At 39.0% G+C, this 13,059-nt stretch overlaps 1 protein-coding gene across 1 annotated transcript in view; it reads right to left on the bottom strand.

Annotated features, from left to right (window-relative positions):
• Nucleotides 1-13,059, bottom strand: part of DHRS3 (dehydrogenase/reductase 3) — a 107,740-nt gene that overhangs the window by 94,285 nt on the left and 396 nt on the right. The gene's annotated exons all lie outside the window — the stretch shown is intronic.

Raw genomic sequence — 13,059 nt, 5'->3', positions numbered from 1 at the left:
ATACCAACCCATTCTGCTGGATCGTTCAGACAGCATTGTCAGCCCGTGTTTAAAACATCAGTGTTAGGCAGTGCTGTTGGTCTGTACTTTTTCACCCCGATTAATGAGTTTTTTCTCTAGCTGGTCATTTCACAGAAACAGCCTTCTTATTTTCTATTTATAGGGAATATTTGCAAAGCCACCTCAGCCAATAGCACAGAAATCTAATAATCAGCAAACTGCTACAGGCAAAAATATGTTCCAATTAATACTAAATCAGAAATGTGCTGGGTTTTTTTCCCTCCTTTTTTTCAGAGCTGCTAATGAGAAAAATCAAAATAACATCTTCCAGTGAACTTGTGACACAGTGAAGGTGTTAAAAGTTTAGATATTAAAACAAACAAAGCACTTCCAGGCCCCTAAATATCAACCTTATAAATGGGAACATGTCAAAAATGCCTGTGAGGCTTGAGATGGCCTTTTTTAAAATCTGAACACTGGCACCAAAAACCTGAACTAATGGTCCAGTATGTTACCAAGCTGGAATAAATTTCAGTTTTTTAAAGTGAATATAATTTTGGCTTACGGCACTAGTTTGACAGTCTTAGGAGTCCACAGTCGTCTGCTTCTGCCTCAAGCTAGGACAGCAGGCGCAGAAGCAGGGCGAGTTTATTCAGTGTTCTAATTTTATTCAATTTATTAGAACAAAAACATGTATTTACCTCCAGACAGGGAGAAATACTAGCTTTAAAATCGTTTATTTTATAGAGATTACCGCTATGGAATCAAATGGTAGAATTTGCCAGCTTCATAGTCAAAACAGCATTTTTCTTTGCTCAAAGCATATTGGGTCATTTTTTAAGGCTTATTTTAAGGAGACTCACTATCACCAATTACTTTTTCCCTTTAGTATTCTGCAACAGTAATTATTTCCTTTTTCCTCCATACGTACTGGAATTCCTATGTCAAGAGTACCACAATTTGCCTACACGAAATAAATATTGACACACAGATTTACTGCAGTAGCACCCACTGAATCAGTAAAGTGAAATATCTAAGCATAAATTTGCCCTGCAGCTAAATAGCATCTATCATTGTAGGTCTATAAACTCTGCTGGAAATGGTATCATTATATATCACAGCAGAAACCTAGACCATGTTATCAGTTGGAAATCAGGAACTGTACAGCACAATATGAGTTACATGCAATGTGGTCCAAAGTCAACTGAAAATAGTGGAAAGACTGCAACTGTCTGTAAACGACTTACGGTCAGGCTTTTAATACCTAGTTCTTAGAACTGCGTTCCGTGCTTGGGATTAGAAATAAGTCTATTTCTAGACGGTGATGATTCATAAGAATCCCCCTTTCCTATATTCCCTTACACTTCAAAGTTTTGGGGGAATTCTGTTTTGTTGTTTTTTTCCCCTCTTTCTTTTTAGAATAAATCACATGCTCAGTGTCTGATTAACCAGTCTCAACCCTGAAACCAAGAATTCTCTTTGACAGATTATGGTGGAAGACAGCTGAACTGAGCCACCAAATGTTTTTTCTTTGGTTTCAGAGGAAGGGGTCACTTTGTGAAAGCTGGCTACCTTCTGTGTCCTCCTCTTCTCCATGTTGGGAATTTCCATAAATAATCATAAGATATTTTAGCAATAGATACTGACTGGAACCCATTTGTGTTTAATTACCCAAGTAACGATGTACTGGCATCAGTGTGGACATAGGCAGGTCTATAAACAAGTCATTGATGTGAGTTCAGTATTAGGAACACAGCAATTTTTAAGTAGCTGCCTTGGGTGCTTGTGGCAGTCTAGCTACAGTGCATGGGCCTTAACTTTTTGGTGGTTTTTGCAGCTTACGCCATGTCCTGTGCAGTTGTGACTAGATAACTTCTCTGCACCTAAGCTGGCCAGCACTGCAGTCTTCGTTCGCCACAAATAGTAAGAGCACTCACTTTCCCAGCTTGTATATAGCAACACGGCACTGCCATTTTCAGCATTTATTTCTTCAAAGATTTTAAGTGAAATTCTGGCTCCAATGAAATCAGAGGTAAAATTCTTGTTTATCCAGATATCTCAACTAGACATGCAAACAGAGCCCCAACATGCCCTTAGTTACAGGGACAAAATGTTCACTGTGTTAATCCAGGGGGAGTTGCACAGCTCTAAGTACAGACACAGGTGATCCTATCTGGGTTTGAGTCCTGCTGAAACAAGTTCAATCTGATAAAGAACACTGAAGAGACAATTTGTTATTACTTCACCTCTCACAGATCTCTAGGGAAGGTAATAACCACAGCCATTCACTTGCACGAAAGTTTTGGCCATCACAAATCTGATTTCAGAGACAATTACCTTACAGTAAAGTACAAAACATGTTTGAAAAGTTTATTTAATCACTTGGCCTCCCCATGGCACAATATGCCGCCCAGGAAACAAATTCCAAGAACATATGCCTTTAAAAAGAAACCTTTAAAAGAGACAGTTGCTGATGCCACATATCTAACTTCAGACACTTGGTCTGTCAGCCTAAATCTAAGTCAGGCCTTGGTCACCGACATATGGAAGCCATATTCAATCATCAACTAAATATATCCACATTGCTATAGGGGCAGAACACAAAACTCCTACAAGTCTCCACTTGCACAATTAAGGGATCGAGTTCCCTAATTCAGCTGGCAAAAGCAGACTGGAAGGGAACACTGCAGCCAGCAGACAAACAGTATTGTATTGGCTATACATCCTAAAGAAAAAAATCACATGAACGCTCTACTTGGCCACAAAAATGGAGATAACTGGGAGAGTGAATCATTTCTTTTATTAAAAGTTGGTATACTGATATATATGATACATTGATTGATGTGCTTTGTTCTAGCTTTTCAAGGTGCTAAGATTGCAGATATTGGGGGACCTTTTGAGGCAAGTTGTCTTCCATTGATTTTAACAGAAGTCACACAAATTATAGGAGCTTCTACCTAAACTTCAGGGGCTTATACACTTTTTATCCACTTTTACGGAAATTGGGTGTATTTAAGCAGTTCCACAACTGAGGGGTGAATAGGGAATGAGAGACAGACATCTAAATTTCATAGAACATAGAACCAGTAAGGTTGGAAGGGACCTTTGCAGATCATCTAGTCCAACCTGCCCACTCAGCAAAGTCATCTAGAGCATGTTAGACAGGGTTGCATCCAGGCAGGCCTTGAAGATCTCCAGAGAAGGAGACTCCACAACCTCTCTGGGCAACCCGTTCCAGTGGTCCGTCACTCTCACAGTGAAGAAATTCCCCCTCACGTTCAGGCAGAACTTCCTGAGCTTCAATTTCTGCCCATTGCCTCTTGTCCTGTCGCACGGGACAACTGAAAAGAGTTTGTCCCTGTCCCCCTCACATCCTCCCTTCAGATACTTATACACATCAATAAGATCCCCCCTCAGTCTCCTCTTCCCCAGGCTGAAGAGGCCCAGCTCTTGCAGCCGTTCCTCCTAGGGCAGGTGCTCCAGCCCTCTGATCATCTTCATAGCCCTATGCTGGACTCTCTCCAGTAGCTCCATGTCTCTCTTGTACTGGGGAGCCCAGAACTGGACACAGTACTCGAGATGAGGCCTCACCAGGGCTGAGGAGAGGGGCAGGATCACCTCCCTTGACCTGCTGGCAACAGTCTTCCTAATGCACCCCAGTTTGCCACATTCAGACTTTACCTGCCAGGACAAACATGTTTGCCTCAGCAAAGGCAGACAAGGCTAATGAAGTAGTTGCTTCACTGAACAAAGTGTAGAGAAATTATTAAAATTATTAAGATTCCTAACTCTATAGCACACATTTCTTGTTTATTACAAATAAACTTGCTTAAGCAAAACTTACTTGTCTCAGTATCTTTGAGCTGTAACAAATCAGGGACACTTAAAAAAAGGTCTTTCTCATAGGGCTTTTAATAAATCAGCATCCTTTAGCCAGTATCACTTTAGCTGGAATATAGTATCAAAAGAACAATGTTCCGAAACTCTGCTTAAAAGGTAGCAAAGTCCAATATTTCTGCCTTTAGTGGGGCCAAATGTGCTTGAACTGAAATATAACAGGAATGGCTTTTCAGTACTCTCACTTCTATGCAAAAGATACAACACACGGTCTAATTAACCTAAGCATTCAGAACACTACTTATGAAAACAGCAATCACAACTTGCTTGTATTACAAATAATACAAGTAAGAAAACCCAGTTAGAATTTTACTTGGGCTATCGTAAGTCTAGAAAAAACAAGGTAATAATCATATCTATTTGTTAGATACTTGAATAAAAATCTATTTCACAATTAAGCCACTCTCACGCCCACCAGCACAATAAAAAATGTGCCATAAAGCTAGGCCATTTAATCCTTGCTGGTTTTAATTCCGCCAATTGAAGTACGCCACAAATAAGTTTGACAGGAAGGCCTCTGGGGCAGGGACAATTTACCTCCATGTTTTAACATGCCCTTGGATCCTGAAAATAATACAGCAAATAGGTAACTGCTAAGTTTTTATTGTGCAAAATATGCTTCTTTTACTGATAACTTCCTTGCTTTCCTGGCTCACAAATTGTCTGTTTCTCCCCCTACCCCTGCTTTTAATTTTTTATTTGACTCATTCTCTTTTTAACTCGGGCACTGCACAGACAAATGAGATCCTGATCTTTGACTGGAATACAGAGGCAGACAGAACAACAACTATAACCTCCTAAAGTGAACGAGAGTCAGAGGAGAAGGAGAACCTCAGCTTGATGACACCCTTGAAGTGAATCTCTAGCAAATACATTTCAGCAAATCACCAAAAAAGAAAAAAGCCTAGGAAATTTTCCTGATAATTTTTCCTTTGCAATTTAGAGAAACATAATACTTGGCTGGATATAGTCAGTCCAATGTCTTATTTTGAAAATTGAGAGTCTCCTAAGCTTTTTATTTAGAGTTCTTGATATTCTTTTCCAGCATGTCAGCATTACTGCAGTAAACAGTGGGCCTTTCATAACCTTGCTGTGTGATCCCTTCTGAAAGTCACACTGCAATCAAATGTACTGGGCTTTCATAATAGTAATTTGCCACACTGTCAGAAATAGGCTTATCATGCTGCTGTCATTGGTATCATGTGAACATCACTCAATATGCTGTGCCCTTCAGATGAAAGCCAGTGCTCTGAGCCAGTGACACAGAGGGAGAAAGAAAAAAAAGGAGAGTAAGAGAACATTAACCCTTCAAAGTCAAGGACAGCCTTAGTCTGAAGGAGGAAACTGCACGACTACTGTATATGCTGTGGGCCCCTGTTTAAGAACTAGTAATATTGACTGAGGAAGATTTTTTTTTTCAGTCCAACTGACAAATCTTCCTGTTGTCTCTCATTCTTTAGAATGCAGCATCTGCTAACTTCCAGCTCCAGCAGAAGACATCATTCCCACTGCCCCTACCGGAACTGATCACCATGTGGTTTCACTAATACATGGGGTTCTGCTATACAGTCCAACAAATCTATACACTGGCTCCATGTGAGATGTTTGACCTCAGATCTAGGAACCACTTACGACTTTGTGCTGTCTGTGGTAGCAACAACATGAGACAAGGAAAAAGAAAGTCTGTGTTCAAATCAGAAGTGGGACTCTTACTTGATGCTCCTGTCTGAATAAAGATTCTGTTTAGGCATCAAAATAATGCAGAAGCTGAGTAAACTGATTCATTTCAGCAGCTAGTTTTTCTAGTATGTTATGTAGTGTTGTCCGGAAAATAAATGGGCTAGCAATTGCAAGAATTCTCCACAAACTACTGGTTGAGCCTTACTAGTTGTTCAAGTTTTTAAAGTATATTTGTATCCCCTTCTGGTTTTGGCTTTTGCAAATATTTTCCTGAGTATTTCCCTATTTAAAAGCATGAAAAGTCTTAGAGACCTAAGATTCATGAATATAGCTTTATTTAAAGTATCAAGAGATAGGTAACATCTGCAAGGTGTTCTCACCTACATGCACACTGTTGCAACAGCGCTTTTCTCAAAACGCCATCTTGCATAAAAGTCATGCATCTAATAAACTCTTAATTCCTTTCTCTTTTTGTAAAGGTTGTGTCAACTAAACAGGGAATAGAGAACTATCATGTAGCTTAGATTGATTAAACCAGCTTGACTGATAGAAACTTCTGTGAATTCTTACAGTGACAAGCTACCAGTCTGTGCCACCAACAGATGTGGGTGCTTCTAAAGATTACAGGAAGTCTTTTTTTTTTTATTTCGTAGCTAGAGAAAAAATATTAGTCTGGTCAATTCCATAAACTCTAGCAATAAGTATTACCCATAGGCTTAATACTAGAGGATTATTTGGGCTATGGATTAGACGCATGTGTCTGAAGTGGATATATCTTGGTGGTTAAATCTTTAACTTTCTTAACTGTACAGGCTATTTCGGAATGGTATGAGAAGAAAAACAAAGAGGAGGAAGAACTCACTAAAACAACAGAAGCTGGAAAAATAACAGTAGTAATGACTAAAGTGTTTTAGGTTACATAAAAAAAAATCCCACAGGAACCCAGTTAATGCAAAAGATCTAGTCTCCAGGTAGAGAGCTATAACTAAAGACAAGATTTAGGATTTTCAAGGATGCAAAAATTGTCTGAATACCTCCAATGCCTAGTGATTTCCAGATGGTAGGTGCTCAGTACTATCTGAAGGTCAAGTGCCTCAAAGTGTCTCAAGTTGCCCACTCAGTAGTTACTTTAGAAAGAGTTCGGCTGATGGTTATTGTTTTGCTTCTTAAGAATTCATTTCATAAGTTGTCTGAGACACCCACAGTGATATTTAGATGCTTTTGTGGTGACTTCCTTTTAATGAGTCAGCAAAGTAACACAATCAAACTAATGCATTTCATATTGGCAGAATTGCCGTTCAGCGTGGATGTCTGCTTCAGTGACGCTTTTTGTTTAATTTAGGCCAGTCCAGCTAGGCTGCAGTTTTGTATTTGGAAAGTCTAATTTTCTAAGTGATTCTGAAAAAAGGTAATGAAACTTTCCTAATTATTACATCTACTATAATAGCTTCATATGACCTTAAGGTGTTCTTTACAACCTTATTATCTACAGCCTCAAGAAATTTCCACAATTTGACCCACGGAATTTTCAGGATGTACTTTTGTCCAGTCATAAGAAAATAGCTTTTCCCCTGTAAAGAATACACATTTGGTTTGAGGTTCTGGTATGCCACGAAGAAGGAAACTTCATAAAACCATACATGCAGTCAGTTCTCATAGTAGAATTGTTCTTCAAACACTGCATTTCCACTAACGGGGAAATGAACAGTAATAACAATAATTTAGTGTTGTTTTTGTGCCTGCAAAGCACATATACAGTCAAATTTGCCTTTAATATAAAAATATTAAGTAAGCCTTGAATAACGTAATGTATAACAGGCAATCTGTTCAAATACTATTCATCCTCAGTTCCTATGTATGTCGATTGTTACAGGTAAGTAATATTTGACCACAAATATAACTCCTGAATGACTCAATTATTTTATTAGTAAAATTAAGTATTTTGTAATCATTTTCTGAAACTGTTGGAGGGCACAGAGGTAGAGGAATAATTGAGAAGGGTTTCTGGTCATATTACACAGGCAATCAGCCTGAAATGTAATGCCAGGGCCTTCCACAGAAATTATTCATAATGAGCTGCCCGTGCAGGTGTACCATTACTTCCTGTTCTCTCTCACTGACACAGGAAGTCTCTTTTCTTGAAGGCAATCTACGGCGGGTGTTATAGAAATGCCTTCAACTAGGTTGTCCAGTCCCTTCTGATCCTGGAGTTAAATTAATACAAAAGACTGTGCCAGGACAGAGGTCTGAGGTTGTGTCAACATGCCTTTAGAAATGCCTTAACAAGTTGCACCACATGTATAATTAACAGGGATGAAGGAACCCTAGACTGTCAGAAAGTCTGCACATCTCTTCTTATGCTTAAATTTTCTTTTCTCTTTGATATGGTATCTAGAATATCGATATGGTTTATATTATATCACCCTTGGAAATGTAATTCTTATAAAGATAATAATAAGGTAATAAAATTATTTTGCTTCTCAGCACACTTTTTGTACAGTGAGCTTGAAGTGTTTAGAGAGCCTGATTAAAAATTAAGTCTCGGAACAGTTGTGTCAGGCAGGTAAGTAGTATCATATCCATTTTACAGATGGTTAAACGCAGCATAGAAAGGTTAACTGCCTTGTCCATAGCTGCTCACTAAGTCAGCCGAGTCCTTAAGTCACTATTGGGAGTAGAAAACAGGAACAGACCTGAATAAATAATGGATTTATTGATTTGGTAGTTGATGCACAAAATCAGAGGAATATTGCTTTCAAGTTCACTAAAAATAAATATAAAAAGGCATAAAAAGAAAGTGAAACAAAACAAAAAAAATAATTTTTGTCAACCAAAAAATTCAGTTTTTCTCCAAATGAAATCTTACTGAACTCTTTTGCTTAGCTCTTTCCTTAAAATCTAGTCAAAGTCAAAAAGAAAGCTCCCCAAACTTTTTTTCTGAGATGATTCAAAGAGTTGGAAATAATTTGTTTCACCAGTTAGAGTTCTGGCACTTGAAATGGCTGGTTCCTAGGACTGGCTTAAAGAGATAGTGCTAGCCTAAAAGTCAGTAATGACAAGTCCTTTCTTTTTAAACCTACAGTAGTCATAAAGCAAACTTAACACAGTTAATACTCAAATCTATACCGAGTAGGGAAGCTCCTTCTTTCTGAAAAACAGCACAACAGGCTGTCTCAGAAGATAGGACTTTTGCCTTCAGAGCTACTCGTCTGACTCCTACCAAACCAAATGCCAAAATGCCCTGCTTTATAGCTGTAAAGTATATAGCAATGTACTTAACACATTACTACCTGTATTTTGCATAAGATGGGCACAGTTTCAAGCCTGAGCTCTTGTTCCATCTTAACTTGGGACTTCAGGAAGCATGTTCCAGGTAAAGTAAACTCAGCTGACCGATGCATGTTGTACTGACAATTCAGAGTAAGAGATTTTTCTCTTGGCTCCCTGATAGAATCCTGCTGTCGAGTTTGTGCTGTGGTTCTGATGAAAGGGCAGGAGGTACAGAAAGCAAGTGCAGTGCTGTGGAAAGTGGGATTTGACTATGCGATTAAGTCTATCGTCCAGCTGGAGGACACAACAGCTGTTACTATTAAAGTCCTGACAGCATTTCATTTATTTTAAACCCTATAGTAAAGCTTTAATATCACATCCATTTTAAATCACTTCATCTGAAAGTGCTAGCAGGGGGGGATCACCAGCAAAAAAAAAAAAAAAAAAAAAAAAAAAAAAAAAACTTACATGGCAGTTTTTAAGACAGTGTCTTATATTTTTCTAGTTAACATCGGACCTCCCTAATTTTCTAGCACTGCAAAAGAAGACAAATCAAAATCCTAGAGAGTTGACAAAGGCTCATTATTGACAGCAGTAGGCTGGAAGAGAGCAGTTTTAGAACCCCCAAATTATTCTCATTAATGAAGTGATGTGACTATAGTGCCCTTGCTGACATTTCTCCTTTCTGAAAAATGGGAAAACAGAAAGTGGTCAGAAGTTTAAGAAGAAATCGTGGTAATCTGCGGTGATAAAAATATGATATAGATGAGGAGAGAATTTCATCAAGAATTTCAAATAAAGGCTTTGTGAGATGAAATATATGCAGGGTCTCCCCTATTGCCTGTAGGTGTGGGGCCGGGTCTCCATCTTGCTGCAAAATGGGCATGCAGTGTAGGCTTAAGGAACAGTACTGCTTGACAATAGCAGAGTCTGAATTTCTCCATCTAAGAAAAAAATAGATAGATTTTGGCAAGGGCAAATGGGCAACTAACTGAATGGCAAGCTTTCCTCACATGAATATATACCTATGTCCTTAGAAGAATTGAAAGGCATTTCACTCGATAAAATCCTATCCAGTAACTACTAAAGCCAGGGAGGCGTCTTCTGTTGAGCAGCAGTGCGATTCAGATCAGGTTCTCAAAGACTCAAAGTGGTCAAGGAATATGTAAATTGGAAAACTCCTCTTTTCTATTCAGATCTAGTTTTGATACCGATTCCCTGTGTGACCATGGGTTGTACAGAAAAACTAGGCTTTGTGTAGTACAGTAACAGTAGTTATTGTATGTGAAGGTATGTTAAATACTATACGCATTGCTGTATGCTGGAGTGCTACCTTACACATGTACTGCCATACAAACTGCGCATTCAGTGATGGTGCAGAGATGAAAATTAGGTAACAGTAACAACCTCGTATCTCAAAGCAAAGATCCTCCAAAAGCGAAACAAAATCAAGAAATCTGTCAAAAATCCCTGTCATTTGATATAACATTCGGAGAAGCAGCAAATTAAATTAGGATGGCAAAGCTACTCCTCGAATAGCTTAGTCCAGACAAAACAATTATCTCTGATTCTTGTTTTAATCAGACCATCAATATCACGTGCAGGAAAGTTCCTGCATTCATACTCCATAGCAGTTAAACATTCCCTTAACCTAACGCATCCCTTGAGATTAGCGTGTCATTTCTCTGTGATTCGGCTGAGAAGCAGTAACGCTAAAAGTTGGTGCATGAGTGCAGTAATACATAGCTCTGAAGTCTGCAGTAGAGAGGTGCAACAAAATAGGAAACAAGCATCTGACTCCCGGCCCTCTTCATTGTAGGGAGGCTCACAGAAAAACGTCTGTCTGTCTCTACATCATTTTACCCCTCACAAGCCTGGCTAATGTAATCGTGACTCCAGCCCCCTCTGCCGCCCCTTCTGAGAACGTACATACGTCTACACTACTAGCTCTGGCAATCCCTTGTTTTCCCCAGTGCAAAGGTTATTACCCTATTTGGCTGAGGCACTCCGTGCAACCTGTTTTCCCTACTGGTCATTTGCACTGAGGTAGGTTACAAATTTTCTTCATTCTGGTGGGAGGAGATGACTCACTGTTTGTTCTGTAAGACTACAAGGAGACACCTTGAAACAAGAAATGGCTTTGAAATCTCAGCTTGCATCACAGAGCAGATGGCTGGGTAGGCTGAGGTTAAAGACATTCATTATAAACCCATCAACAAACTAGGACATAGATGTACAGTGATTATCAGATCGAGAGAATGTGCTTAGAATGGCAACAACTACATTGCTGTCTTAGCAACACAGACAAGACTGCAGCTGAGTTTTGATAAACAGGGCCAGATCCTCCCTTCACAGACCTGAGAGCAATACCACTAAATTCAGAAAGAATCTGTAAGAACTAAATGGCCTCTCCCAGCACAGAAAATACAGAGTCTCCAAAGAATGCCACCAGCAATCCTAAATAAAATTAACAATCACCCTCTAATACAGAACCATAAACTCAGGTTACTAATGTACATACCGACCACCACTGTAAAAGGCCCACATAGCATTGGATATTTTCTTCCTTTCCTCTGTGAAAATGTAGAGAATACTTAACGCCCGCAGAAAGCTGCAGAGTTTCCATTTTCCAGGCAACAAGCAACCTCTTTCGGTAAATCAGCTTAGTGCAGTAGTATTAAAGTTAGTGGAACCCTGGCAATTTTTACCAGATAAGGACTGGATCTCACAAAATTTAGTAATAAAATTAGAACCATGATCACTGTACATCTAAAATTATTTTTGTCAAAGCATACTCTAGGTTCAGTAGAAAGCAATTACTTCCTCCGATGCACTTGTACACATTCTCACAAACACACCACTACTCAGTGGTGAATAATCTGCATCCTATATGGTAATATTGAAGAAATTAGCTTACATAAAATATTTTTTTCTGAAAACAATAAAAACTCCTTGGTCTAGTGACTTCTGTTCCCTCAAGGAATAATATAAATTAAACCATGTTAAGTTTGCAGTCATTTTCTTGTCATATAGTATAACATTCCTGAATTTATAGTTAAGGCACTATAGTTATGGCTTCACTCCATACTTGCTGCTCACCTTCCTCCAAACTTTTCATCTTCCTCAAAACTAGAAGTAAAAGGCTGTTCTGAAGTGTTTACTCATGTTTTTTGACAGCTCACCCCCCCACACACATCATACACTGCTAACACAATGTTACACAAATCGACGCAACTTCATGGCACTGCTGTGTGTGAAATCTGGTGCATGGGAACTAGAGACACTCATTGTAATTTAGGCATTCTGTTTTGAACAGAAGGTCTCTCCTGTTGCTCTCCCTGTCAGCTTAAAATCCAGTGGATGCTTCCTGTTAACACTTTGCAACTACAGATAGATGATAGGTCACTATAAGCAAAACTGTGTTTTCCCTAGTCTGCTAGTAAGTTACTGCTGTTAGGATTTATATTATTGTACTATGCAGAGATAGTACCAGGCTGGGAATTCTGTTGTTCTAGATGCTGTTGAGATACCAAGGAACAGAAATCAAGACACAATGGGGGAAGAAGCAGGCAAGATCAGAGTAGGAACCAAATAAAAACTCGAATAATTTTATCGGAAAGCAGCTCTGTGCAAATCCTGTAACCAGCCAGTTGCAGTGCTTACAGCAATCGCACTATGCCACCTGGAACACTCAGCTCCTTTCCACATTCACAAGGAGCCTCTCATCGCCCTCGTCAAAATGGCTCCTGAGTATCGAGCTCAGTCTAAGAAAGGAATGAGTGATGTGTATGCTTTTTCTACAAAGGCTTTTGCACTGTAGGAAGTAGTATTACAACGTTCAACCACTGCAGAATGATTAAATAAACAAGTAAATGATGCTTTGCACTTATGCAGTCTACACTTTAATTTTAAACAGAGCCCAAATCACATAATACCCTCTTTTCTGCTTCAAGTGCAAAATTAGATTTTTCCTTAAATGTTGGAAATAACATAGGTAATGCTGATCTTGTTCTAAGGAAGGCAGTGGATTAAATGCTATATTTGCAGTTTGTCCATAGCTATTTTCTAAAATTCTATGATAAGTTTGCATTGCACTCCTGTTAACAGATGGGACATTAAATAAACGTTTCTGGTGGCTTATGAATATTACAGGCTGGTTGGCACTCAGAGTCCATAGCAGATCTTGCTGTCCAAGGAATTTAATTTCCTAAA

This window comes from Rhea pennata, chromosome 22, assembly GCF_028389875.1.
Source record: "Rhea pennata isolate bPtePen1 chromosome 22, bPtePen1.pri, whole genome shotgun sequence".
Lineage (NCBI taxonomy): Eukaryota > Metazoa > Chordata > Aves > Rheiformes > Rheidae > Rhea > Rhea pennata.
The sequence above is the reverse complement of the archived record's forward strand: the minus strand, read 5'-3'. Positions and strand labels throughout refer to the sequence as shown.